The sequence below is a fragment of the Ambystoma mexicanum genome, chromosome 13, assembly GCF_040938575.1.
Source record: "Ambystoma mexicanum isolate Mex_15411 chromosome 13, UKY_AmexF1_1, whole genome shotgun sequence".
NCBI classification, from domain to species: Eukaryota; Metazoa; Chordata; class Amphibia; order Caudata; family Ambystomatidae; genus Ambystoma; species Ambystoma mexicanum.
Genome location: NC_090938.1, coordinates 382636873 through 382664760, shown reverse-complemented (window position 1 = coordinate 382664760; position 27888 = coordinate 382636873). Strand labels below are relative to the sequence as shown.

At 48.0% G+C, this 27888-nt stretch overlaps 1 protein-coding gene across 3 annotated transcripts in view; it reads right to left on the bottom strand.

Annotated features, from left to right (window-relative positions):
* Window positions 1-25547, bottom strand: part of LOC138521234 (dehydrogenase/reductase SDR family member 4-like) — a 157024-nt gene extending 131477 nt beyond the window's left edge. The window contains exon 1 of one of the 3 annotated variants that reach the window (XM_069633926.1): window positions 25439-25547. The gene's annotated coding sequence lies outside the window, so the exon portion shown is untranslated. The other 2 variants (XM_069633928.1, XM_069633927.1) reach the window with 2 other exon arrangements.
* Window positions 25548-27888: the final 2341 nt, after the last annotated feature.

The window sequence follows — 27888 nt, the reverse complement described above, 5'->3', positions numbered from 1 at the left end:
AGATCTTGCACATGGCGAGGGTAATGAGAAATGTCCAGTCTGAAATCGTGACACTCACATTTATGTACTGCAGCATGCCTCGTGTTAAAATGTACAGAGCTTGAATGATGGGAACAAAACGGAAAATACTTGCTTATGCAAGCAGAGTTGGTGCCCAAGTACTCTTTGTGCAAGAAACACATTTAACAGAGCCTGAACGTCTGCTGTCCTGAAAGGGTGAGAGGATAGATTTTTTGCATCCTGCTCCTTTGTTCATCAGCCCCCCAATATTACACTGTCCAAATTGTTATCATATACACTGGAAGACATACTAAGGTGGCAGGAAACTTAGAAGGGTATAAACTACTTCTTCTAAGTATGGCCTCAATATAGATGCAGTCATTCCTTCAGGGCTTGCCCCAACTCTTCAATGCACTTTTGGACTCACCCTTTTCATGGATGGGCGATTTGAACCTGGTTCTAGACCCCGAACTAGATTGCTCATGCAGTGTTGTAGGGGAGGTATGGTATCACAAGTATGACACAGACGCAAAAGACACAATTTGTAAAACCTTCATTAACTTTGCGGGGTTTGGAAAAACTCCTAGGTTGCCCTTTAACTAGGATGGGAGTCGTCTCAACCATCAAATAATAAAGAAATAAGCCTTAGTCGTGTCTGTCAAATCCAAACGGCCTTTGCTAACAAAACCTAATGCCTGCCCTATCTGTTGTACAGAAAAATGTGTAATGGAAGTATGTGTATAAAAGGAAAGTCAGTGTTCGACAAAGAATAAGTGTAGCTGAACCAGCTCTCCTCCCCATGTTTAGACAGCACGGAATAAGACAGTCTCTATAGGCAGGATGACACATTGGCTCGGGCTTCAACACCGGCAGTTCGGAATGTGGATCGAGGCCCCCCTGGCCTTCTACATTAAAGGCTCTTGCTCCAATATTTCCAAAATAAAGAAATAAAGAGTTCACACCGGTCCCCCTCTGTCGAGCTCAGACCTCCTCAAAGAAAACAAAAGTTCAACATTGGTTCCTCTCTGTCGGGCTCAGACCATTCACAGTTCATCAACACTTGCCAGGGCTCCCTTCCCCAAGCCTTTTACACTTTGGTTTGTATTTTTTTATTTGTATAGCGCAGACTAGGCCCAAGGGCAACCAGGCGCATATCTTAGTCGAACGTTACATGTATGACATATATTCACAGTGGTCAACAGAAATGTCAAAAAGTATACAATTGACGTTACAGATCAGGGCGACAAGCAAAAGCAGTAATGAAGGAGTAAAACAGAGCAGGGTCCCAGAGGAGGCCGTCAAGTACAGAAGAGCAGTTATTGGTGAGATGTAGCAAACCAGAGCTTGGCCTTGTGTTTGAATAGGTTGAATGATGGTAGAGTTCTGATAGAGAGTGGTACAGTGTTCCAAAGCTTGGCTGCCAGGACTGGGAAGCTGGTGCCCCCAGCAGTTTGGAGCTTGAATCTAGGGATCGCGAGACCTTGGGATTGTGCAGATCTAAGTACTCGCGATGGTATGTACGGAGTGAATCGCGAGGCTCGATATGTGGGGGCCTGATGGTTTACACATTTGTATGTGAGGGCCAGTGCTTTCAGGGAGATCCTTTGGGCGGCAGAAAGCCAATTGAGGTTCTTCCTGGTATCGGAGATGTGGGCAGATCGGGGGATATTGAGGGCCGCTCTAATGGCATTATTTTGGGTAGTCTGAAGTTTGTGGAGATTAACTTGGTTGGTGCCTTGGTACAGTGCATTACAGTAGTCCAAATTGGACATAATCAAGGTCCTGGCCAGGGTGATGCAGTTCTGCGTGTTGAGGAATGGGCGACAGGCTGAGATCAATTTGTAAGTATAAGCAGATGCAGCAGCCACTGCATTGGTTTGTCTAGTGAGAGTCAGGGAGGAGTCAAGGTAAATACCCAAAGTTTTGGTATCTTTGGATACTTTAATTAGATTGCCGTCAATATTAAAACGAACCGAACAGGGGACTCAGTTTGTTGAGTCTCTGTTCCGTCCCTAAAATGAGAAGCTCAGTCTTGTCATCATTGAGGCACAGTTCATGCTGGGCCATCCATGCTTGGATAACAAGGTAGATGTCATTAAGGGGGGCGTGGCTAAGCAGCCGATGTAGCGAGACGTGCCGCTGAGGAGCTCCGGAGCGATCCTGAAAAAATCTGATAATACTAGCATAAATTGGTTCCAGAAGACCGGCAAAGTCTCTCCACAGAGACCGGAACACCTGCTGCCCAGCCGGCGAAGCCCCAGAGAAAACCAGGCGGTGGAAAAGATAGACCGCCGGAGAGGAACCGTCCCGCGAAATCAAAATGGCGGACGTGCGAGCTGTGGGAGGACCCCGGCTGCATAATACAGAATGAGCCGGAGAAACTACACGATCGGCGAGAGGGACACATCCCGCGCATAACGCAGAAACCAGTGAAGGGCAGACCCGAGCCTGAGTCGACCCCACGGCGTGGAGATCAGCGGGACCGGTGGAAGAGGGACGCAGAAGCGGGAGAGGCCTGGAGGTGTCGATGGGGACGGCAGTACACAACCTACGGAGACCGGCGCCGCCGGAGGAGAAGGACGGCAAGACAGAGGAGACCCGGGGACGCAGACGTGGGGGTGAGATACATGCTCCTGTTCCCCGCTAAACTCAAGGTGATACACCAAGGCAAAACATTTTTTTTGACTCCACCGAAGAGGCCCACAGTTGGATGGACTCACAAGGCATCCCTCAGCTGAGGCAGAGAAACTCTAGCAATCCCGGAAATAGACCCTGATGAGGAGTAACAAAGGCAACCTGGAACAAGGAAAATAAGCATTACATAAGTTAAAAGAAGCTAGAAGAAAGCATAGAGGAGCAATCAGCCCCACTTTAGCTGTGTTGGCTGAGAGAAGCAGCGCCCCCGGGAAGAATGAACTACTAGTTTGGATGTCAGTTTTAAGGCATCACGCTGCAGCGAGTCTGCCCCCCTCACAGGAGCATGACAAGAGAAGCGGCGGACCCCGAGCAGGGGGAGGGTGGCTGGGTGTTAGTTTTCCAGTTTCTGTTGAAGTTAAGGACGTTGAATGGAGTGAATGGGCGGCACACGGCACAAACTACGGAAGGACTATTGCAAAGGACATTAAAATAATACAGACAATAAGCGACCGGAGTAACATGGGGCAGGAACCTTGTGACAGCAGCAGTGGCTGCATCAAGAAGCAAGGATCCAGGACCAGGGCACTGTGGGAGATAGGTACGAGGAGACCAAAGGGCAGGGTGCAAGGACACGGCAGTGGGATAATGAAGCCAGGCAAACAGAGAAGATCATGGGACCAGACGAATTGACAATAGCTACCTGGAATGTGAGAGGACTCAATGCGTATGTCAAGAGAGTTAGGGTTTATGCCTGGCTAAACCGGATGAAAATTAAGATAGCGATGCTACAGGAGACACCTCACAAGAGACATACAGGCCAAGGTGGATAAGACATGGAGAGGACAGATATACAGCGCCACATATTCAAATAACACACGAGGAGTACTAATATGGATTGCCCCGGGGGTCCCGTTCCAGCTACTCAAGCAGGAGATTGACACAGGGGGACAGCTGGTATTGGTGCATGGCATGCTAGAAAACAAAGGTGTGCCTGGTCAAAACCTACGCACTGAATAATGATGCAACAGACTTCTGCAAAAAGCTAGCGCCCAAGTTAGTGCAATATAGGGAGGCTACGTTCATCTGGGCCGGCGACTTCAACTGCACCTTGAATCCCCTCCTCGACAGGTCTGATAAACACAAGAAGCCGGCGCCCCCAGCCAAAGAACTGCATAGGATCCTGGAGCAGCTACAGCTAGCGGACGTATGGAGGCAGGTACATGGAGAAGGGAGGGGTTATAAACACTATAGCGCACCACATGGAACATTCACACGTATAGACTATATATTCACAGGCAGGGAATCACTATAAGATATCACAGGAATCACCCTTATAGCACGCACACTTTCTGATCATGCCCCAATAGTGGCGACATGGGCACACACCAATAGGAAAGCCCCTATCCCAACATGGCGACTTCGAGCAGAGGCCCTGAGAGAGGGTGAGTTTGAGGAACACCTCCAGGAGGTGATTGATGATTACTTCGAGCAGAACGAGGGCAGTGTTGAGATTGGCGCCGTGTTATGGGACGCATTTAAGGTGGTAATAAGGGGAGCGGCAATAGGCAAAACAGGAGGATTGACGGGAGCGGCCAAGAGGGAGTTGAAGGAACTCGAGAGGGTGATCGAATTGAGAGAACAATGAGCGGGGCTAGAGGGGGAGTAACCGGGAGAGCCGATAGAGCTGCGGACTAAATGTATGTTGCTCTGGGAAAAACTATGGAGGCTAAACTATGGGAGGTACCTACAGCGGACACGTGGAAGGGGTTAAACCTAGTAGGCTCCTGGCCTGGTTTACCAGACAAAGTAAAAAAGATCCCATAACGGTGCTAGAAAACCACACTGGGACAGAGATCAGGGACCAAGAGCACATTAACGCTATGTTTGCACGTTTCTATGAGCAACTGTACGCCCCAAATCCGAAAATAGACCCGGAGGACATAGCAGATGCACTGGTAGAAATAGGGTTGCCGAGGCTGGAGGAAGAACACGTCCAGCTACTGGACGCACCCCTCACGGTGGAAGAAATAGAGACTGATCACAGAACTTCCCACCGGCAAAACCCCGGGCCCGGATGGGCTTCCGGGAGAGTTCTACAAGACGTAGAAGAGCGCCATTGCCCCGAAACTACTAGAGACATTCCAAGACGCATATAATTGTCCCTATCCTCAAACCAGGGAAGCCCCCCAGGAAATGCGACTCCTATAGGCCGATAACCCTTATTAATCAGGACGCTAAAATACTAACGGCAGTCCTAGCCAACCGCTTAAAACAGGTAATACCCACGCTGATTCACCCGGACCAAACGGGCTACGTTCCGGGAAGGAACACGTCCTGGAACCTCTGCAGACTTCACCACGTGATAGATGAGACAAATCGACTACAAAACGAGAGCGTAATAGTGTCTTTGGACGCTGTCAAAGCTTTCGACGTTGCATTGGGAATGGCTGGTGGGTATACGCGCCCATTTTGGTATCGGGAGGGGTACCTCCGATGGATCAGGTTATTATATAAGGAACCCAGAGCAAGGGTGAAAACTGGGCGATTCATTTCCAAAGAGTGGAAGATACATAGGGGAACCAAGCAGGGGTGCCCGCTATCGCCAATGTTATATATCCTAGCCCTAGAGCCATTTGCGGTATTCCTTAGAGCAGAATATAGAGACACCGGACTGGACATAGATGGGGTACTCCACCAAATCTCGCTATACGCGGATGATATGCTCCTATTCGTAAAGCAAGCCAACCACAAACCTACCCTGCCTCCTAGAAGCGATCAGGGCGTACACCAGGCTTTCGGGCATAGCGATTAATAAAGAGAAGTCCCTCCTTTTCCCCCTTGGCAGGTCTAAAACACGTCCCCCCACATTATCTGCTGGACCTGGGTCTGACATGGGCGCCCCGCACCTTCAAATATTTGGGCATAGGGATACATCATGACACCGCTGAAACCCATACATCCAACACGCTTGTCGCTCTAGAAAGAACACTGCGGTCAATGACCTTCTGGGGGACACTCCCACTGGGAATGATGGGAAGAGCAGCCCTCCTGAAAATGGTGGTGCTGCCCCGCCTATTATACTTCCTCACGAACATCCCATACAGCATACCCAGGGCCTTTTTCACTAAACTAAACACGATAACGCGTTCATTCCTATGGGGGGGGGGGGGAGAAATAGGATCGCAATAAGGACCCTGCAGAAGGACTATGAAGAGGGGGGTATCAGACTACCAAACTTCAAGAGGTACTACTTAGCAGGGCAGCTGCAATTTGCAGTAAAATGGGAAGGGAAAAAGAAACAATAGACACACGCATTTTCCAGCCAGCACTGAAACAATATTATCTAAGGGAAATACTATGGCCCGACAGACCCCGGCTCAGAAACCTGCCGAACATGCTCAACATTGCAGTGGACTTATGGAAAAGAGTGTGGAAACTCCAAGGGGTAAAAGATCCGCAGTCGACGCAAATCCCACTAGCGGGCCTCCTGGGAGGGAACACAAATACATTAGCAACATATCGAGCACATTGGGAGGCTAAAGGTGCTGAGAAACATTACGAGAAGATGGCCAGATTGGGAAGACCAGGATGAGGAAACAGCATTAGACGTATGGTATGACATTGCAGAGGGAACGCACACAACCACCAGGTTATATGAACAGCTATTGAAAGTTAAAAACCCACAAGAACACACGAGGCAGCTTTGGGAAGACCCCTCAGTGATCAAGAATGGACCATGACCCTACGATACCAAAAAAAGGTATCCAGAAATGCAAGATTTAAGCAGGCGCAGCTATATGTAACGCACAGAGCGTATCTCACACCGGAAAAGATGAATAAAGTCCAGATGGGAGGCCAGAGCGGGTGCCCCCGCTGCTCGTCGGAAGAAGTGGACATGGTACACATGTTCTGGTCCTGCCCAGTGATACAAGAGTTCTGGGACGGGATCAGACTTAAGAAAGCAGGAAGCGGACTTCAAATCCAGGTGGAATACCCCAAAATGTACCTACTGGGCCTCTTCTCGAGAGGGGGTAAACACAAATCGCATCTGGCGAAGATGAAAGATTTAATAAATATACTGGCCAAGAGAAGGATAGCAATGACATGGAAGTCAAGGGAGGGCCTGCGCGTAGAAGCATGGTGGTCAGACCTTCAGAAGTGGACGCAGGCAGAGACAGTGGTGTGAACGAGAGCAGTGATAAGAGGGGACGGTGAAACTGCGCACAAGTTGACTGCATGGAACACACTAATACAAGACCTCTTTGACCACCCGGAGTAGGGAAACTCCGAAGATCCCTCGGAAACAGAGGGTCCATAGACGAAATAGAAAGGCCAAGCACGAAGCCCAAGAATAGAACATTATGCGTACAAGACCTGATGCTCGACCCAACGGGAGGTCCGGACTGAACTAACAAGGTCATTGGGGAAACTATGAAACTACAACGGAAGGGCAAGATCCGTACAAAGTGCCGATAAGCCATTTATGTTAAGGTTGTTTGTATGTTATGTGTTTTGTTGTTGTTAAAAGAAAACAATAAAGACATTTTTTTTTAAAAGGTAGATGTCATTAAGGGCTTTAGAGTCAGCAATGTAGTCACCTGTGATGGGTATAAGTATCTGGGTGTCATCAGCGTAATTCGTGTAGATGACGCCCAGATAATCAAGCACATCAAATAGAGGTTTGGTGAAGACATTGTAGAGAGTTGGGGAGACACAGGACCCTTGCGGGACTCCACAAAGGACTGCTGTAGGATCGGCCGATGAGGTTGGTGAAAAAACTCATGTGCCTGTTGTCGAGGAATGACCTAATCCAGTTGGATGCATTGTCGGAGAAGTGGGCAGCGGACTTCAGGTGCCGACATATTTGTCCAATAGTAGTAAAAGGGCCAGTTTGCCGTTGTCTTTAAGGTCATCGATTTGAGTTTTGAGGTCAAGAAGAGCTGTTTCAGTCCCATGCTTGGGTCTGAAGCCAGATTGTCTTGAGCCGAGGAGGTTATAGGTTTCCAAGTAGTTCTGAATCTGCAGGTATGCTGCTCTGTCGAGTATTTTGAGTAGGAACGGTACAGTAGTGATAGGTCTGTAGTTTGTTGGTGTTTCAGGGTCTAAGGTCGTTTTTTTTTTTTTAGGAGAGGGATAACCCAGGCGTCCTTTAAGTTGTTGGGTACCGTTCCAGTTAGGAATGAAGAGTTAATGAAGGTGGTTATAAAAGGAGCAAGGTCATGTGCCGCTTCCTTAATGATAGGTGCTGGGCAAGAGTCACCTTGGCAGTTAGATGGTTTTAGATTACGAATGATGTTTTCGACCTCGAGGATAGAGAGTGGGGTGAAGCTAAAAGGAGTGTGAGAAAAGGATGCCGTCGGAGTAGTGGACGATTTAGTGGGAGGGTTGGTGAGTAAGGTGGTTTGTTTGGCGTTAATTTTCGATTGCAATGTGGTGATTATGTTGAGGAGGGCGTTTTGGATGTTATTGCACCATTTACTGTCTTTAATGCAGGCATCAGGAGCTGGAGAGGGGGATTCCAATTCTTTAAGGATTTTAAATAGCTCTTTGGTGTTGGATTCCGCTTGGGTGATACGTTGTTTGTAAGTCTCCTTTTTGGCTTGTAAGATCGCTTCCTTGTAATTGTGGGTGGTGATGAGGCGTTCTTTGTTAGAGTCACATGGGTGGCTCCTCCAGAGTGATTCTGCCTTACGTTTTTCTTTACGTAGAGTTCTTAACTGCGGGGTGAACCAGGAGTTCAGATGGGCTTGTTGTTTGGGTTTCCGTAGTTTGAGCGGTGCTATATTGTCGATGGCTTTAAGCATTGTTTGATTGAAGATATCTACTAAGACTGTGGGGTCGTTATGTTGAGTCATGCTGTTGTTCAGGATGGGAAGGATAGGTGGGAGTAGTTTGTCCCTGGTGATGTCTTTTTTATTCCTTGTGGGAATGGCAGGAGCCATCAAAGGAGTGGTGTGCGGGTTGGTTGCTGGTAAGTGGAAGATGATGATGTGGTGGTCTGACCAGGCGCAGGCGTGGTTGGAACTTATGGTGGTGTTGCAATTAAGATCTGTAATCCAGTCGAGCGTTCTGCCCTTAATATGGGTAGGTTCGTCAATGCGTTGCTGGAAGCCTAAATTAGCTAGTGTGGTAGCGACCTCAGAGGCCAGGTGATCCTTAGTGTCGGATAGGCCAAGGTTGAGGTCTCCTAGAAGCAGTACCTGAGAGTTGGGTTTAGTATTGACTGTCAGGATGGCTGTGATCTCATCTATGAAGGGACCGAGTGGTCCTGGAGGTCTATAGATGAGGTGGAGAGTTGCAGTGTTAGTAGGAGAGAGGGCGAGTTTCACAGAAAGAGATTCTGCAGAACTAAGCTCAGTGTTGGGGATAATTCTAAGTGTGATGTTGTTTCTATGTATGAATGCGACTCCGCCTCCTTTGGATGTTGATTGTCTGTCAGCTGTAATGATAGAGTAACTATCAGTCAGGCTCAGACCGCTTTTAGGATGTCAGAGGCTTTCGAATGTGTGGGCTTCCTTTGCAGACCACCGTAGGACCACTTCGACTGAGAATTCAATGTTCAGCTTTTTCTCTCCCCTTCTCTCAAGGTTAACTTCATTCACTTTCGCTTTTACAATTCATTCGCTTTCATCGCCTCAAACAATGTACCTTTCATAGAGACTTTTGAGTGGGCTACTTGTCTACGCCGGACCACTCAGTTACCCCTTATCGCCGATTCCCCAGCTGTCTTGATCTTAAAGTCAATCTGCAGGTCTGTCTTTCTTCGCGTCTCATTCATATGCGTGCAGCCTTCACTTGCAATAATTTGTTGCAAACTTCAATCTTTCTTAGCACACACCAATCTCCCAGGTCGCTTGCCAACTCACCAGCTGTATGCGTTTTTCTGATTTTTCGATTTCCAATTCACGAGTCAAGGTTAGTACAACAGGCTTGGCCTCGGCCTCCCCAACTCTGCCGTTCACCGGAGAGGGTCGCGGACATCCTCGAAATACAATGCAGTCTTCGACATTCGGATCTGGCTTTCTCCAAGTGTCTTTCACGGCTTTGTGGAGGCAATAACCTCCTACATGGAACTCTTGGGGCTTTTCAACCCGCTGCTCTCGTCCCTTGGTCCGTTGCTCTGCTGCAGTAGGTTTGCCTTTGCCACTGATGTCCTGCTCACACTTGTGTTCCACCTTGCTCAAAGTGGGTATCTAGGTTCTTCCTTTTATCCATGTGAGGAGAGCCATTTGGAATCAGGTGTATGCACTTGAAGTCAAGTGCCTGACTTTGCCTGACCCAATTAGCCGGACATGTCCAGTACGATGCATAAGAGTTGGTTTTGTTCCTCAGTCGCCCTCTTCCTCGGCCTAGTGTTTGTGCAGAAAGGGAGGGTCGGGGGGTAGTTTGGAGATCAGATCCTAAACAATAGGAGGGGGTTGTATGTACAAAAAGGGCGGGGGGAAATACTGCGTCTTCACCATCAGCTGCCACACCCCCAATCCCCGAAGATGCCTCACCCAGGTGATCCTCCTGCACTGGTCCACCCCCAGGAACTGGATCCAAAAGCGATGGCCGTGTCCTGGGCACCTGGATGACAAGTCCCCGAGGACTAGCGGGTGAGATGCCATTTCGTTTCTCACAGCGCTGCACACCAAGACCCCGGCTGCAACAGCATTTCAACAAATTACACATCTTTTTTACTTGTTCAATATGTGGCATTTTCTGCACAAGAATCTAGGCAATTCACCAGTTATTCAGATGTGCACGACAATGCTGCTTGCATTGATGTCATGAGCTTTTCTAAGGTTTCATTGTCGAATCGTGGCTTGCGCACTGTCGGATCATAGCCCAATTACAAGTTCCCTGACTATTCCCACAATGGAATCACAACTACCATGATGGTGCTTTAAAGCACAAGGGCTGTTAGATCAGATTTAAAAAAATGACATTGCAATAAAATATCTCCAAGTTGATGTTCAGGATATCTGTATATCTGTGAAGCCGAGATACCCGGGCAGAATGAGCTCACTTGAGGGTAAATTGCATATGTTACAAGCCTGTTATGACCAAACTAAGGAAAAGGCTGTTTGGACAGGTATCATTAACACTCTGGGAATTTTAACGAAACAGCAGAATTGGAGATTCGTCATATCAGAGCGGTAGCTTGTGCAGGTATGGCAAAGCTGAAAGACATGGACAGATGTTGGCTTTGTTAGCAGGCCGGGTGAGAGGGGACATAAGCATTTTGAGATTTTTAGTACAGGGGGTGGGGAGTCTCAAAGTTTGTGATCTAACGAAATAAACAATGGATTCCTTCAATTCTATGCAGGCTCTATAGAACCAAAATATTTCGTACCAAGAGTGAGATGAAGGAGATCTTGGAATCACTGAAATTCCCTACTTTGACGCCCAATGTGAAGACCTTATTAGAGCGCCCCAGGAGCCCTCAGACAACTCCAAGGCGACTAAGAAAATGTCCACAGGAAAAACGAAGGGCCCAGTTTTTCAAAGAGTTTGTGGCTCAGCTGATACACTACTGTAACAAGGTCAATACCTTTGCCTTGTCAAAAGGGGGCAAGAGCCCTTTGCAGCAGGGGGTGGGAGGTCTAGGAAGAAATCCAGAGCCAGTTCTAACTCTGAGGACAATGGCAATCCCAATCCCGATGTCGGTTTTGAATTTTATCAGAATAAAGATGCGTCTTTACCCATGCTCTACACCAGCCCCTCTAAGCTGGAGTAACTTACTTTATACTTAGAACGTTTGAGCCTTCATCAGCTACAAAGAGAACAGCACTGTTCTGAAAATCAGAACCGCTGTTCATATTAGCTGTAAGAAATTAGAAAGGGAGTAACCATCCTCCTCTACAGAGTTGCTAAATCTTGTCAGCCATATTCATGGTATATTCACAGGCAGCAATTTCATTAATGAAAATGGCTGAGGCGTTCTACAAGGACAGCACCATCAGGGGCCAAGGCACAAGTATTTATTGGACATTTGTATGGTACCTATAAACAAGGGTTTCCAGGCATCACAAGACAAAAAAGGGGCGTGGTGGGGGGGGCATAAAGAAAAACCAACAGTAACAGTTGTAATAGGCCTTGTGGCATTCTTACTGTGCAAGTGCAGAGACAAAATGTGCAGGGGAGGGTGGAAGTAGGGAGCAGGGATGGGGGTTGGGGAGCCCTGAGGGATGAGCAAGTGGTAAGGGGAGCCACGAAGGTCCATAGGCTCCAACACGCACCTTCGGCCAGAACTATGGCTGTCACTGTCAATTGGAGGGTCTTTATTTGAAGAATTTTTTCCAAAGTTCTGGAAACTAGATACCCATGAGCATTATACTAGATTCTTGTTTGTGCATCACTTGTGACTCATGGGTCATCTTTCAATCTGAACGTCCGGCTGTTAGACGGTCCTGATGCTGCTTTCTATAGCTTCACAAGTAAGGACTGTGAATGGGTAGAGGGAAGGGAGACAGTACCACATTTATGAATAGTAATCTTCATTAGTCCTAGTCCTTTTGACTCCTCAATGTCCTTAAATCCCACCCATGCTCCTAACCTTAAGCCGTTTTTGCATGGAAAACCCAGGAGTGATAGGACATGGGGCTTTATAGTGCTAGTTAGGCATCAAGGCAAAATACGTGCATTCTGGGACTTGTGGGTTTGCTTGCACCATTATGTCCCAGCATGAAAAGAAAGGAAAAGGCAGTCTTACCTACTCACACATGGCATGGGAAACTTGAGCACTCTGGACATGAAGCACCAGAACGCAAATAAAATGTCACTAATGGACGATCATCGCCCCAGTGGAATTGGGCATGCATGCCATTTAGCATACCGATCAACCTTTAGATGTGTAAATAAGGTGAAACAGGAAGATTTTCTTTTGGCGGGTGGGTTCTCCCTTGGCACATAATGGCCGAAAAGGGAATCATGAGGGTTGTCACCCACCAAAAGCGGGTTAGTTGACAGGCACGAGTTAGGAGTGACTAGACTATTGGGCTATCCAAATGAAATGTGTTTCTCCCTACTAAACTAAGAGGGGAAGCTAATGAATAGGCTGGGCATGTGTTGTGGTTAAGAAATTGGTGGGTAGGATGGGGTGACAAAGAGAGGGGTTTGCAGATTGGGCATGGGTCTAGAAGGATGGGAGCATCCAACTGGTCTGGAGAGAGGGGAGATATATGGCTGTGTGTCTAGAAGGGGACATCCAGCTTCGGGTCTGGAGGGAGTTTATTGCAAGACTGGAGCAAGGTGGGATATCCAACTGCAGATCTGAAGGGTTGGGGCATATTCGGCTGCAGGTCTGGCTGTGGGTTTGAAGGGAGGAAGGCATTCGGGTGGAGGCCAAGAGAAGGGGATCTCGGCTGGTCAAGAGAAGGGGATCTGGGTATGGGCCTAGAGGAAGGGAGGAGGGCATCTGGATGCAGGCCTAGAGGAAGGCAGGAACCCTGGTCTAAAGGGATGACTTTAGAGACCATCCTGGGGTCATATGATGATTATCGACTAGATTAGAAGTCATTCCCACATCATCAGACGTCATCACGCTGTTAAAGTCATCAGCAAATGACTAAGAATGGTGGGTAATTTGGGGAGGACTTAATGAATATGCTAACATCATCCCTATTTTAGAAAAAAACCTTTGTTCTTGATGCTTTTCGGATGTCTTTTTGATCGCTTCAAGAGATTGCGCGTTTGTCCCCGATTATTTGTGGATGACCAACTGAATCGCCATGAAACATGTTTGTTCTTAATGATTTGGGGATGACTTACTTATTACTTGAAAGAGTTTATAGGATGAGATGCAGACTAATACAGATTGTCATTCTGCTTTTGCTTAGTTGGATTTGTGCTGAATGACCCCCCAATGTGGCAAGGGTAAAGCCTGAGACTTTATTGGGCCAAAGCAGAAGCCAGAGGCCTAAACATAGCATGCACCCCCTCAGTGAAAATCCTTTGCCATCCCAGTCAAAAGCAGGAACCCAGCACCCTCACAATCAATATATTTCCATACTCACTGCACCAATATTCACATGTATTCATGTTTGCTTTGTGCATAACCCAACAATCAATTCACCAAACAACCATAACCAAAAGGAACTCCAGGATAAAAAACAACAACAAAAAAACCACAACATAGGATCCAAAAAAGAAACAAAACCGCAAAGTCCTATCAACAGAGGTCTCACCTACCCACACCCTACCAAATACAAGCAACAACAAACCACAAACAGCAAAGACTAAACCCAAAAGACTAGGAAAAACACTCGGATGCCCACTCAAAGGAACACAAACCACACATCATGCCTCACCACAAGTAAGACAAAGAAGCCAGAACAGACAACAGAAATAATAAGAAAACCCAAAGCATTCGGGAAGGCACCGACCAGCATGATCAAACAATCACAAAACAACTTGACAATAAACATTCCAGATGGCCCAACAAGACATACAAACAACAGGGCAAAGACAGACTACATTGCTTGCAACCTGTCCATAGAAGATAACATGGTAAACAAAAACGACACAGCAACATGGGATTACTCACTACCTCTCCTTCCCCCGCAGATTGCTCAGGAACAAAACTAAAATCCAGCAACGACCTAAAAATAGAGGCAAAACACTTCGAAAAAAGGAAATTCGGCAGAACAGCATTCTCACGTCTAATTGCTTACACCTGGAACAGCATGCCCAAAGTAATTAGAACCACAGAAGACCATATCACCTTCAGGAAACCGCTCAAAACCTGGCTATTAAGCAGACAATGACAACCTAGAAGGGACACCAACAACACCGCAGGCAAACAACTAGAGAGGAGACAAAGAACCGCAGACAAGAAACTGGCTAGATCCCGAAAAGCAGCATCCAAAGGGCCGCCCCACAGAGAGACCACAAAGAACTGAACGACTTTACTAACCCTCTTCCCTTCCTGCTCCTACTACATAACTGACGCCTCTACACCAGATCTTGGACTAGCCATACTCAAACATACAGAGAACCATTACTATGCCGACATCCAGAGTGAATCACCCACATAGCCTCATTCCATCAAAAATGCAACAAGACGCCAAGACTCAGGACTACCTTACAGCTAGGACCACCTGTGACTGAATCACCTATGGACACTACCTAACCAGTGCACATGACCAACCCATTGTACCCTCACAAAACTAAAACCAACACAAAACACTACCACACATCCGAGGCATGGAATCATACCCATACAGTTACAATGCGCTACGCCGCTCACAAATGACCACATGCAAAACAGACGCCAGATCCTCCTCGTTCTGAAGCTATCCTCTCACCCTTTTCCCCCACTAACCGCCCCACCCCCCTTTTTTTCAGAGCTACGCAAGCACCTGGAGACTGCCCCTGGGTAGCAGCAGTGCGTGGTACAAATCAACTAACATAACATAATATAATGCCAGTAATTATACTGTAAGAAAACATGCCTACCATGGCTCTGACACACACCTCTTGGCTTTGCCTTTAGAAATGTCTTGTCAAAACAAGAAAATATGTCCAAACTGGCCGCACAATGCAGGTGAGTCTAGATGCATAATAATGCTTATTATGTATGCTTTACCCTTGATGCCCAGTGAAAAATGGCTTGACTGGAGGCCCCAAATGCCAGTCTAGACACATAATAACACTCATCAAGCTTGCTTTGTCAGAATCCCAGTAAAAAACAAAAATACAAAAAAAATGTCATGCCACAGCAAGAATGGCTAGACAAGGTGCCCCAAAATACCAGCACAGCCACATAAAAGCACACATCAACCTTTCTAAAAAAATAAACAGCCTTTTGTACTGGCATCTATGATGGATACCCATTAAAAAGTGCATCGTGATTGGGATTCCAAGAAGGCCGCTGAGGGGAGAGCAGCATGATCGTGAAGCTCTCACCTGTTGGGTCCAAAGATAATAAACAGATTAAAAGAGCCTTCCCTGGCAGTGATTTATCGATGTAGGCTGCGGTGGTGGAGTGCAGCAGGCCCGATCGCTGGGGCACTTCGGCAGAGGCGGGTGTGCAGCCTTTGTCTCTGAGGTGTCTGAGGTGCAGCAGCACTGCGCCAGTGACAGGTGCAGGCCAAGCTGAGAGACACGCTGGTAGACCGCGAGCAAGAAGAACCACTCTGGGATACCGGGGGCGGCCGAGGACCCAGTGCTGCTGCTAGGCAGGGTGGGGAAAAGCAGCTGCTGTTGGACGACAGAGAAGCCCGCCAAGAAGGAGCTGCCAACGATATTGGTGGCCCACCAGGGCTGGATTCGCGGAACGGAGGCTCCCCTGCTGGCATGCACCAGCGGGAAGATCGAGGCGGGACCGAGCTGCCCCCGCGCGGAGAAACAGCATCTCAGAGAGATCAGGAGGATCCGGACGGGTCTTATCACTAGCCCACTGCTGAGAGCTGCGCAGAACACCCAGAGCGGCCAAGAGGCCTGGGAGGGGCCGCACAGCGAAAGACAAGAGGCAGGAAGGCGGCGACCCTGAGGGTCTCGACTCCCACCCCCCCTCCGCTGGGGGAGAAACATCACAAGTCAGCATGCACCCTGGCCCAAGGAAAGGGTGCAAGCAAGCAGAGGCTTGTCAGTGCAGGCAGCGATCATCAGCTTTGAGCAGAGCGAAGGTGAGGAGTGGGGGAGCGCAGAGGGAGGGCCCCTGCTTTGAAGCCAGCATTTGCAGAGAAAACCAAGGGAGGCCCAGTGGCCTTAAAGCCAGGGCAGCTTGGGGCATATTTGTGGTACATTTTAGATTTTGGAGCTGCACATTGTGTTCCAGCCAGCGCACCCCCATCCAGAAGCACAGCAAGGGAAACAAGTGAGCATGATGCGCCAATCGCATAGGAGACAGTGACCGGTGGGGCCATGGCCTCCCAAGGCCAATCCTGAGGCTGAATAGAGGGATAAAAAGTCCATCTACATCTGTGGTGGGCAAGGAATAATAAGGGAGAGGCCATTTGGTCGGGCTCAGGGCAGAGCAATCCTGGCACCAAGGCCAGGAGGAGGGTAATTTGAATCATGGAGAGGAGGACAAACAGTGGTTCACCGGCACACAGTTAGTGGGGAGTTCCAACCCCCCCTGCACAGTCGAGGGCAGACACACAAAACAGCGGAAGGAGGAGGTTCCTACGCTCTGATAAAGTGGCTAGAAGAGGTCCTAAGGGTGAGACCCGATATGAAGGAGAAGAGGAGGGGGCAGGGCTCCCCCATCAGACCTGCCTATGCACTGTGTGCAAAAACAAGGTGAAGGACATACAACCTGCCCCGAGACGGTAAAGAAACCACAAGAAGGCAATCTGCAGAGACAGCGAAGTACCGGCTGGTGGTGATCAGCAGCCTGGGCAGGAGAGGATTTGGGGGCACTGGCAGGCACTGCAAAAGATTAAGTGATCACCGAGGAGGTCCCTGGCCAATGCTTACAGGATTTTGGGGACAAGATAGCGAACACCATTCAATCGCAGTTGAGCATGATGCAAGCAGAACTGTCCCAATCGTTGCAAGAGGTGAAAGGGAACATAACGAAACTAGAGGAGCGGACCGATGTAGCTGAGAGCACCATATAAGAGGTTGCAGAGGACACAAGGAAGATGGATGAGCTGGTAGAGCAATTAGCAAGGGTCACAGGAACCTCGAGACCCAGAGCGAAGACCTTGAAAACCGCTCCAGAAGATCTAAATTCAGAATAAAGGGCCTCGCTGAGGCGGTGGCGTCAAGGATCTACGCACAATGACCCCAAGTGTTTGCGGATCTGCTGGAGGTGGACAACTGATCGGGATAGAGCTGGACCGCATACACAGAGTGGGAACAAAGAGGGGACAACCAGGGGCCAGACTCATATGTAGTGGTGGCGTTACAAGAGTACGGACAGAAAGAGAAGGTGCTGGCAGCTGCCAAGAAGGCCAGATCAATCAGCTACAATGGTTTGGAACTTTAGCTATTCCAAGACCTAGTCTAGACCACCCTGGTGAAGCGTAGGATGATGGGCCCAGTGGTGTGCACCCTAATGCGAGCGGACATACGGTATAAATGTGCCCTTCCCCTTTGGACTATTGTTCGAATAGGAAGGTAAACAGCATCAGTTCACCACCTGCGAGGAAGTTACTAGGGTATTGTGAGAAAACTGAAGGTGTCTCACCCGCTAGTCCCCAAGGATCTGTCATTCAGGTGGCCCAGACATGGCCATCACTTTTGGATTCAGCTCCTGGGGGGAGAGGATCTCCTGGGTGAAGGGCCTTCGGGGAGTGGAAATGGGACACGGGGTGGCAGGGCACATTATCCCCTTCCCTGTAACACCTTTACTCCATCCTACCAGGTAGGATACTTGGAATTCAGCCCCCTTCCCTTTTCCAACACAAACACATTTTCCCACGGACAGCTAACTGTGAGAGAAAACAGACTAACACCTGAGCCGTATACCTGACATGTCCCAATACAACGGTCAGCCAATGACTGATCATTACACACACAACTTCCATCACACTTCCCCACACAGATAAAAAGGCAGAGCATGAAAGAATATTCTAAGCAAGGCAAAACACACGAGGAAGCAGCAGTTCCAAAATGGAAGTTTAATATGAAAGACGGCAAGCCCGAAGAGGATTGCAAGGAGTGAAGTGCCCTTGACCTTTTCAACGAAAGACTGTTACTTTCATGAACCTTTGAGAATAGGAAACAAGACCCGGAATCAAGGTTGAAGAATCCGGCATTGTGTGTTGGAGGTACCCGGAGCTCTCCCACGATCATAGTCAAGGAGGGGAGAATTGTTTGCCACTGTGGTACTGTCCTTGGCTCCTACAACAAAGCAGCGCCAGTGAAGTCAGCACAGCCGGTGAGTTGGGGAGACTGATACCAGACCGGTCTGTGTTGAAGCCAAGGATGCAAGCAGCAACATTGTATAGTGAAAACTGAAGAGAACAGTGTATGAAGCATATGTGGAAAGCGAGGCAAACATAATAAACAGCAGATGAGTGCTTGAACTTTGAAGCCAAGATACGATACATAGAGTGGCCGGCACCATGCGGGTGCTCATTCAAAAGCCTCTGTTAGGTATCCAACTGAAAGGTGGAAAATGTTACAAGGCAAGGAATTGTGAACTTTAAGTGGTCCTGCAACGGGTCAAGCAAAACCCTGGGCACATTTTAATGTTTTTGATAGTAAGAACATAAAGAAAGTAGATGAATTGGTCCGAGCCCGGCAGAGGGAGATCAGCTAAGAGTTTTTGTTAAAGCAAGTTTGTGTTAAGAGTTAGATTTGAAATTGAAATGGGTCCGAGCCCGGAGGATAGAAACTAATTCTGTTAAGAGGGATCTGACCCCGGCTGAGGGGGACCTGGGGTGAATAGGGAATTACCTAAGAAATTGAGTACTTGTGAAAATCTGAAAGAGGAAAAGGACTTATTTATTTGTCACATCAGGCCCTCTGAATGAAGAGACTTTGAAAGGCAAAGAGACTTGGGAACAGAAGACCCTGATACTAATGATTTAACTGTATCCTCAGGCTATGGAAGCCAGAGACAGTGCTAAACTCAAGTGAACTGCTTTATTCTGTGCTGAAAACGTGGGGAAGCGATGCCAACGGTCTGAACATCCTGACATCATTTTGTGAACACTTCTTTCTTTTTTGTAAAATTGTTGCCCCCACTATTTGTATTTAGATGCAAGGATTGGTAATAGGTTTATAAGTAAGGGCCCTTTTATTTTGACAAGACACCACTAGGACTGCGCCACTATTTGATGGCTGTAGCTTGCTCCCATCTGTAGATTTAGGATTAGATGGGCGTTTTTCAAACCCCTTTCCTTGTTCAATAAACACCTGTGAACTGTGGTCACTTGTGTCTGTCTTACTGTCAATACCATCCCTTCCTTACAGTACTGAAGACTGAGGATGAAGGGTCACCAAGGCAAGAACAAAGACTGGCACGAGAACGGTTCAAGAGGTAAATGTGGGAGTGGATGAGGTTTTTTGACAAGGAGCTAAAATAAACAGGGCCTAAGGGGTCCGGTTAAACCCCCGCCCCTCAATGAGGGGGCAACAGTGTAAGGTGCCCATACGCCCATCGACACAGGAGTGCCACACTGAGGGAAAAGGGGGCTTACAGGAAGGAATGTTGTAGCCCGTCTGGGGGAGGCAGATGGTACAGGATGTCTTGGTTTATCTACATGGGTCTAGGGAGGCCCACACAGGATTACTCTGGGTTTTTACAATGGCTCAATTCCAGAGATGAAGGGTCGGGGGCAGGGAGAGCTAGAGGCTGGTTGAGCCTGCTCAGAGGGTGGTGGGAGGGTGAAGGGAGAGGGGGTGGGGAGTTCCCAATTGCAGCCACTCATTAGTGTGAGCCGCACGGGAAGATGACCCTGGGAAAGAGGGAAGTGCTTTGGCGGTCCTCCCTAAACGTCAGGGGGCTTAATTCCCCGATTAAGAGAAGGAAGGTGGAACAGTTCTTGGGGCAGAGGAAGTCAGGAATTGTAGCCCTCCAAGAGATGCACGTTCGGAGGCGAGATAGGCATAAGCTGAAAATCAAGGGGGAGCGTCATCTGTTCCAATCCAATGCCCCTGCGAAGACAGGGAGTGGGGGTACCAATTCCTATTCAGGACATCCCAGGCTTCCAGGTCATAGCTACAGAGGGCGGGAAACAGAGGGTAGGTCTCTGACAGCCTCTTTCCAATGAGAGAGGGGGACATAGACAGTGACAGCAATCTGTGCTCCCAATACGCGGCAAAATGGTTTCTTGCGGGCGACACTGACCAAATCGGAGGCGTTTGCCAACGGGCAGACAATATTGGTATACGACTTTAATCTGGTGTGGGACCCAAGAGAAGACCGCAGCGCATGTGTGTTCCACAACCAGGTGGCACCATCTGCCTGTTTGAATGAACACATGGTCCAATTGGTGTTAGTAGATGGCTGGAGGGAACTGGGGGGGAGGGGAGGGCTACACATTTTATTCCCACGTTCATAGATCCCTCTCAAGAATAGATTACTGCTGGATTTCGAGGTCACTATTGGGTAGAGTCACAGGGAAAGCGCTAGGAGTAATCGCCCTGTCAGACCATTTGCCCCTAACGATTTCCTTACATATGCGGCAGAACGAACGAGGGTGTACGTGACCAGGTGGTGTGGGACAAGCTTAAGGCTACATTGAGGGGGAGCTCATCACAGTGAAGTGCCAGTGGAACGAACAACTAGGTCTCTTACAGGAGGAATTAGAAGCTAAACTTAAAAGAAATAATGGCTCAAATGGCAAATAACGCGGGGAGTATGCTGCAAAGGGAATATTAGCTGATTAGGGAGTAATTAGATGTTTTGCAGACTAGAGCTGCAGAACATTCATTGATCTACCCCCAACAGAGGTATTATGTCAAAGCCAATAACGTGGATCGCCTGTTAGCGAGGTTGATTAGGAAAAAAGAAACGTGGAGGACAATCCTTAAAATAAAGGCAGAGGGGCAAGAAAGCACTGCTCTACCTGACATATTGTCAGTCTTCACAGAATATGATTCATCCCCGTACACATCAGATTCCCCGAGGAGGGATCCCAAAGGGAATACCTGTGCCGGTGCCCTCTACCTAACATCACTCCACAAGAACGGGAAGAACTTGAGGGAGACATGACTCCCAAAGTAGTAAGGGTGGCTATAGCTGCCTTGCCATCTGGAAAGGCCCCTGGCCCGGACGGCTTTCCAACGTGTTTCTATAAAACCTTTAGAGAGGCACTGATCCTGCGCTTAGTCCAGCTCTTCGGCTCTTTGGGGGTGGGAAGGCGGCAGGGTGCATCACCGCGACAATGGAAGAAGTCAAGGTTGTGCTGCTCCCAACACCGGGTAAGGATGTCACTCTATGCGGTTCATACCAGCCAATTGCCCTTAAGCTAGACACAAAGATCTACACCAAGGTTCTGGCGTTAAGCCTGGATAAGCTCCTCCCCAAACTGATTGAGCCCGACCAATCTGATTTTATTAGGAATAGGCAGACCTTGGTTAACATTCGGCGGGCCGGTCATCCGATTGTAAAAGTAATTAAATTTAGCAGTTATACTAGCATTGGATGCAGAGAAGGCATTCGACTCGGTCGAATGGCCATTCTTTTTCCATACCATGGAGGATATGGGATTCGGTTCCAAATTCCTTTCAATAGTAAGAGCTAACTACCAAACTCCCTCCTTGAGCCTGGCAATTAACTGGCAACTTTCCCAGAGGATCACAGTCTCACAAGGCACTAAGCAGGGTTGCCATCCACCTGGAGCCGCTCTTGGCCAGCATTCAGCCCTTCCCAGATATTGGGGGTGGGGGGGAATTCCCTTTGAGGGTGAGGAGCATAGAGTCACAGCGTTTGCTGATGACATGCTCCTCTTAATCACAGAACCAGAAACCTAATTTCCAGGGATCTTGCGGGAGCTTCTTCTCTTTGGGGAGGTGGCAGGTTTACAAATAAATGCCCACAAGTCAGAGCTTATTGAACGTGACCACCCCTTCAGAAAGGTTCAGGAATTGCAGGGTATAGTACCCTATAAATGGGTGGAAACCGGCATTAGATATTTTGGGGTCCAGATTACTGGTTCTCTGGGTGCTCTTTACCGTGCCAACTGCCCGCCTTTAGCAGAAAATCTACACCGGCTGTTGGCGGAATGGGTGCCCTTATCAATATCCTGGATGGAGAGGATAGATGCCCTTAAAATGGTTATGTTGCCAAAAATCCGGTACTATTTCACTGCCCTGCCTTTGGGGGTTCCCCAGCTTTCTTCAGGACCCTTCAAAATGATTTGGGATAATTTATTTGGAACCGCAAGAGACCCAGGGTAGCTATGCAGATGCTAATGTCTCCCAGAAGCAAGGGAGGGCTGTGAGTGCCAAACTTCTGCTCCATTTCCTTGCGGCTCAAATCAGAGTGATCCCGGATTGGTTCAGGGGTGACCGCGGGAAGGTCTAGTGTTGAATGGACAAAGCATTGGTGGGCTCGCCTCTGGACGAAGTCGTGTGGGGACTAGACCTGCAAACGTGTACAGAGCAGTATAGGTGCTCCAGTGGCGGACCCGTGGTATGAGCTGGTGCGAAGGGTGAACTTGATCACCTTGCCCTCCCCGCTGACGTCGCCGTTTAGAAATCCACAGTACACGCCGGGTTTGGAAAGGGGTGCCTTCAATGGGTAGGAGGCAGCAGGTTGCTGCAAACTATGTGACATGTTCTCGGGTCAGGATATTAAATCCTTTGCACAGTGCAAGCAGGAGTTTAGGCTAGATGAGGGGGAGAGGTATTGGTACTCTCAAATGAGGCACTGGCTCATGAACCCAGTTGTCAGGTCAGAAGCCACCAGGGATCTCACGCCCTTTGAAGGGTTCGTAGCGATGGAGACGGGGACAGGCATTTGATAGGACAGTTATATGATATTATAGCAGAAGGGGCAAGGAGCCAGGCATGGCACTATCTGGAGCAGTGGGAAACTGCAGTGGGGCAGCTGCTGCAGGGCGAACTTTGGACTCCGTTATGGGCAGATATCCCCAAGCTCATGCAGGCCATACAGAGTCAGATGTGGGTTAAGATAATGGTCCAATGGCATCTCACCCCAGAAAAACTACATACATTCTACCCAACTACGTCAGCGCTCTGCTAGAGGGGATGTGGGGAACTGAGATTGTGGATGCATATCTGGTGGGAATGCACAGTCATACAGCCTTATTGGGACATGATCTGTGCAGCAATTAATATTTTTGGGATTCAATTGCCGTACAGCATAGGGATGGCCATCATTGGAATGGGCGGGGTTCTGGAAAATCTACCCTCGACAGCTCAAAGAAAGACATACGTCTTCCTGATAGTGGCGGCAACAATTGTGGTGGCACACAAATGGAAACAAAAAGCTGCCCCCACAGAGCACAAATGGGTAGTAAAATCTGGAACTTTGTGGCACTTGAGTGGGTATCCTATTCAAGGGGATCACCACAGGTTTCTCTTTGACTGGGACATTGTCCTCTATCACCTGCAGCGGGACTCGCGGACTGCATGGTGCCGGAGGAAAACGTGATTGCTGGAGCGAGTACTCGCTCCACTTGGGGAGAGCGCCTTCACAGGAAGCTGGGAGGAGAGTAGGGTAGGCAAGGACTAAAGGAAGGGGGGGGGTTCTCAAACGGTGCAAGGGCCCATACAACGGATGGTGAGAGCGCTGGCCACTCACAGAAACTTGGGACCGGGAGCCACCTACAGAGTTTATGGACTTGTGGGTGGGAGGGAACAGGACTGGGTGCGTTGTTGGTTACATGTGTTGCGATCGAGGTGGGAAGGGATAAGGTGGGGGGCGAGAAGGTATGGGGTGGGGGGGTTACATGTGTTCTTACTGTTGAAAATGACAAGATAATTTAAGTGCATTGTTACTGCGCTGCCCTAACCAGCCAAAATCAGCTCTCTGACCCAGCACAAACACACCCACACACGTTCTTTTACTCAACATTCACTCGCTTATTCACACACAGCATTCACTCACTCTTTGCATGAGAGGATCAGAAGTGACCTTCCCATACATTTTATATCCCTGGGCCCTGCACCTGTTCCAAATAGGCAGAGGGACATTTTTTTTAAAGTGCTCCTCTTTTGAAAATGCCCCGAACCCCCTTTCCACCGTCTGCCTTGCGTAGTGTGCATTTCGTTGGAAAAGAGCATCTCAATGTGCACAACTATGATGCACACATTTAAATGTCCTTTGTGCACGGTTTACAACCTTTTGGCGCAAGTCAAGTGAATGAGCATCCCATCAGATTCACCAAACACGTTTTGTAAATCGTGGCACGATGGTTTATCCCTACTGATCACTTCTTTACGCTGTACATTAATTTCAGAGAGTGTATTTCGAGGTGTGAGGGGGGAATTAATTAGGTATGGTAAAGGACACACTAGAAGGAATGGTGCATGGGGTGTTAGTTGTTTCTGCAGTCATTAATCCCAGATTTGCTGAGCAGGTATTGTGTTAATATAACTAGCTCCAGCGCAGATAATGTGACTGGAATCGTTAGCCACAGTGTGTGTACATCATTCAGGTATTCTGTTATATGTAGCGGATTAGCAGGTACTCAAACGTCATTAGTTCTATAGCAGGTACTGTGTCTGGAATTGGTAGCCCAGATCTGGTACTGTGTCTGTAATTATTTGCCCCAGGGCAGGCATGGCCAGATGTAGCTGAGGAGCAGGTACGTACTGTATCGGGAGTCATTCTCTCCATAGCATGCATTGAGTGTGCCTGCACTCTTTCGCTCCAGCCAGAGGATGTGATGGGCCTTTACCATTAGAACTAGAGAAGGCAGTGCCTGCTGCTATTCATCGGGGTGTTTCTGCAGGACATAGAACAGACAAACTGTGCCTGCAGTGATTATCCACAGGAGGGTCATTAGACCCAGATAAGGCACCGGATATGCAGCCATTAGGCCTGGGCAATCATTACTTTTAGAGTAGGCACTGGAACTGGAGACAGTAGCACGTCTGCAAGCATTAGCCGGCGCAGGCATTTATATATAGAATTCACTTCCACCAGACCACGGTCTGTGTAGTTACTGCATCTTCGAGCATTCCAGAGCCTGAAATGCACCGGCATAAACGAGCTTCGGAGCAGCTACAGTGTCTGCGATACCAACAATAACAGGCTGCCGTGAGTCATTTCTAAACCAAATGTTTAGAAAGTCACGTACTTCACATTTTTAATTTCAACATGTTGTAAGTACAATACAACGAATTACAGCTTCAACGTGCATTTCTAGGGGCTTGCAACAGGGCTCCTCTTACCAATATAACAACAAAGGCGTGAGAACGATCTCGTTACATCGCATGCACTCACCTGACGCTGCCCGGAAACTTATAGAAGTTTTTTGTAAAAGGAGGTCTTATGTTGCTTTCACAACTAAAGTCCCTGCGAGACCCGATAGTATCGTCTATAATTAAAATTTGCCGACAGTTTCTAAAATGCCTTTATTGCGGAATGACGTACGTAACGTATTTCTGAAATGCAGAGAATCACGGAAGAAGGAGGGCCCCATGTCTTACACGGGCAGGTATTTAGAAGGCGCGTATACATCTCGGTAGGGTGACCAGATTTAAAAAGTAAAAAACCGGTACACGGCAACTAACAGTAAAGGACTAACTCTTAAAAGTGGCAGTCCAGGCACTACACTTCAGTAGCTTTTGGAGGGGCAGGGGGTTTAAGTGTTACTGTTCAAAGAAACATGTTATAATTACTTTATCACAAACTAACACTATCTTAAGTTGTAAAATGCAGAATTTCTTCTTAGTGAGATTGTGCATTCCTGCCAGCCAGCTATGAACGCCTTCTACAAAAAACCGGGACCACTGCAGTTTCCAATAGCAAAATGATCTTGAGAAAGGGGGACAGAGTACCAAATACTGGGCCAGTCCAGGCAAAACCGGAATGTCTGGTCACCTTACATCTCGGAAGTGTTTCGAATCGCCAGGTATATTTAGATGCCGGTGGGATTGTTTTTCCTATTTTGATTTTGCTTTCTGCAACAGTGGATCTGTGTGACTGGCTTTCTTGGCTGGTAAGAAACAGCTCGGCTTCCTCAGCAGACTTTGCTATCAATGGTAATATTGGATGATGCAGGGCAGCCTGAAGCTAATGTGTGAAATAAACTTGTTTCAAGCCTAATGGCAAAAGAGAATTACTTTTCAAGGGCACGCAATGCAGGAGCATATCTTAAAGCTATAGGCCAGGCATTACTTTATGCAATTGCTAAATATTCGAAACCTAGAGAAAATACACGTCCTTGTAGCAAAAAAGTGATGTCATTCTGTTTGTGCGGGCGTTGATGCAGCCACGCATTGCAAAACGGCAGAATTGTATAGTTTTAAGCTTTTGCTGCACGGCTTGGAGAGTGGAAACCTCGGATCTGGATAACGGTGTACTGTAGAGTATGGAATTACAGAGCCCTTTACAATATTTTTTATCTGCGTGTACTTTAGATGCAAAACAGATCAATGTGGACGGTGTTAAAAAAAACAAGAAGATAATTGATGTTTGTGACAATAGTTTATTCATTTGCTTTTTTTCGAAAGATGATAGAATGCTGTGTAGTACAGTTGCGACCTTGAACCTACATAAAACAGAAAAGGGAATGCTACATGGAAAAATGCACTGATAAATACAATAACACAAGCAAAATAGATACAGCACACACAGACACACACGCAAGTTGAGCAAATCAGCCAGCTAACAGATTGCCACACTGCTGTCCTCTGCACTTATAATAGTGCCTCAGAGAAACAGGACCCTGCTGACAGTCAGGCAATAGTCTATAAAAATGCTGAGCTGAGCCGCAACTACAACAATACACATTCCGTGAGGAACTCTCTATAAAGGAAGCATGGAAGCAAAGGAGAATCACAGCCCTTTAAATATGTCTGCAAACAGAAGTTTGATCAGAGGGAACGGGTTCTGGGAGCGGTTCCTAGCCCGCCCATTCCCTCTGAACTCCCATTCTCCCGCTCTTCATGGCATCCTTTTTGCCAACACAAAGCTTATAGTTTCGGCGAAGAAGAGGCCACACACAGAGCAGCAGTCACCTGATACAGTGGTGAAAACGTTTCTGGACGTACAGAGAGTATCCTAAAATGCCATTGGTAAAGAAGAGCAGAACAAACGCACACCCAAAAAGGGTGTGCGTTTGTTCTGCTCTTCTTTCACAATTTTAGGCTAAACTTTTAACACTGTGAAAGAAAGGCAGAACAAACGCACACCCTGAACTTTTAACGCGAGGGGTGAACGGAAGAGACATTTCAATGCTTCCAGCAAAAACTGGTCTAAACATGGGATAATGCATATCAGTCAAATTAAAACAGTATTATCAGAGAAAATTGAAATTGGGAGCAGGCACTTCTAGCTTAACAGTCGTTTTAGTTAGAAGCACCAGACAGCAAACACTGCTCAGCAACCTCAACTTGACTCGACTGTGTACTCAACCAGCATGCAGCACCCTCCCTGCTACAGCTAGGTCTGGGCAATGGCGACTCCTTCTTCTTCCTCGTGGCAGCACATAACACAGCAGATGACGACTGTGATGTAGACACGTCTCGTTCGTACACTGGCCCAGGATTGGAAGGGAGGAGGTAAAAACATAGCTCTCAACTCACCCGCTTTTAGCGGGTGTCACCCGCCTTGCAAAGGGCTGACTCACCTGCCAAGCCTCCTGCACGCCCATTCATTCCAATGGGCGTCTCACCCGCCAGAAACAAAATCGGGTGATTTCACCCGCCTTTGCGAGACAAATGGTTGAG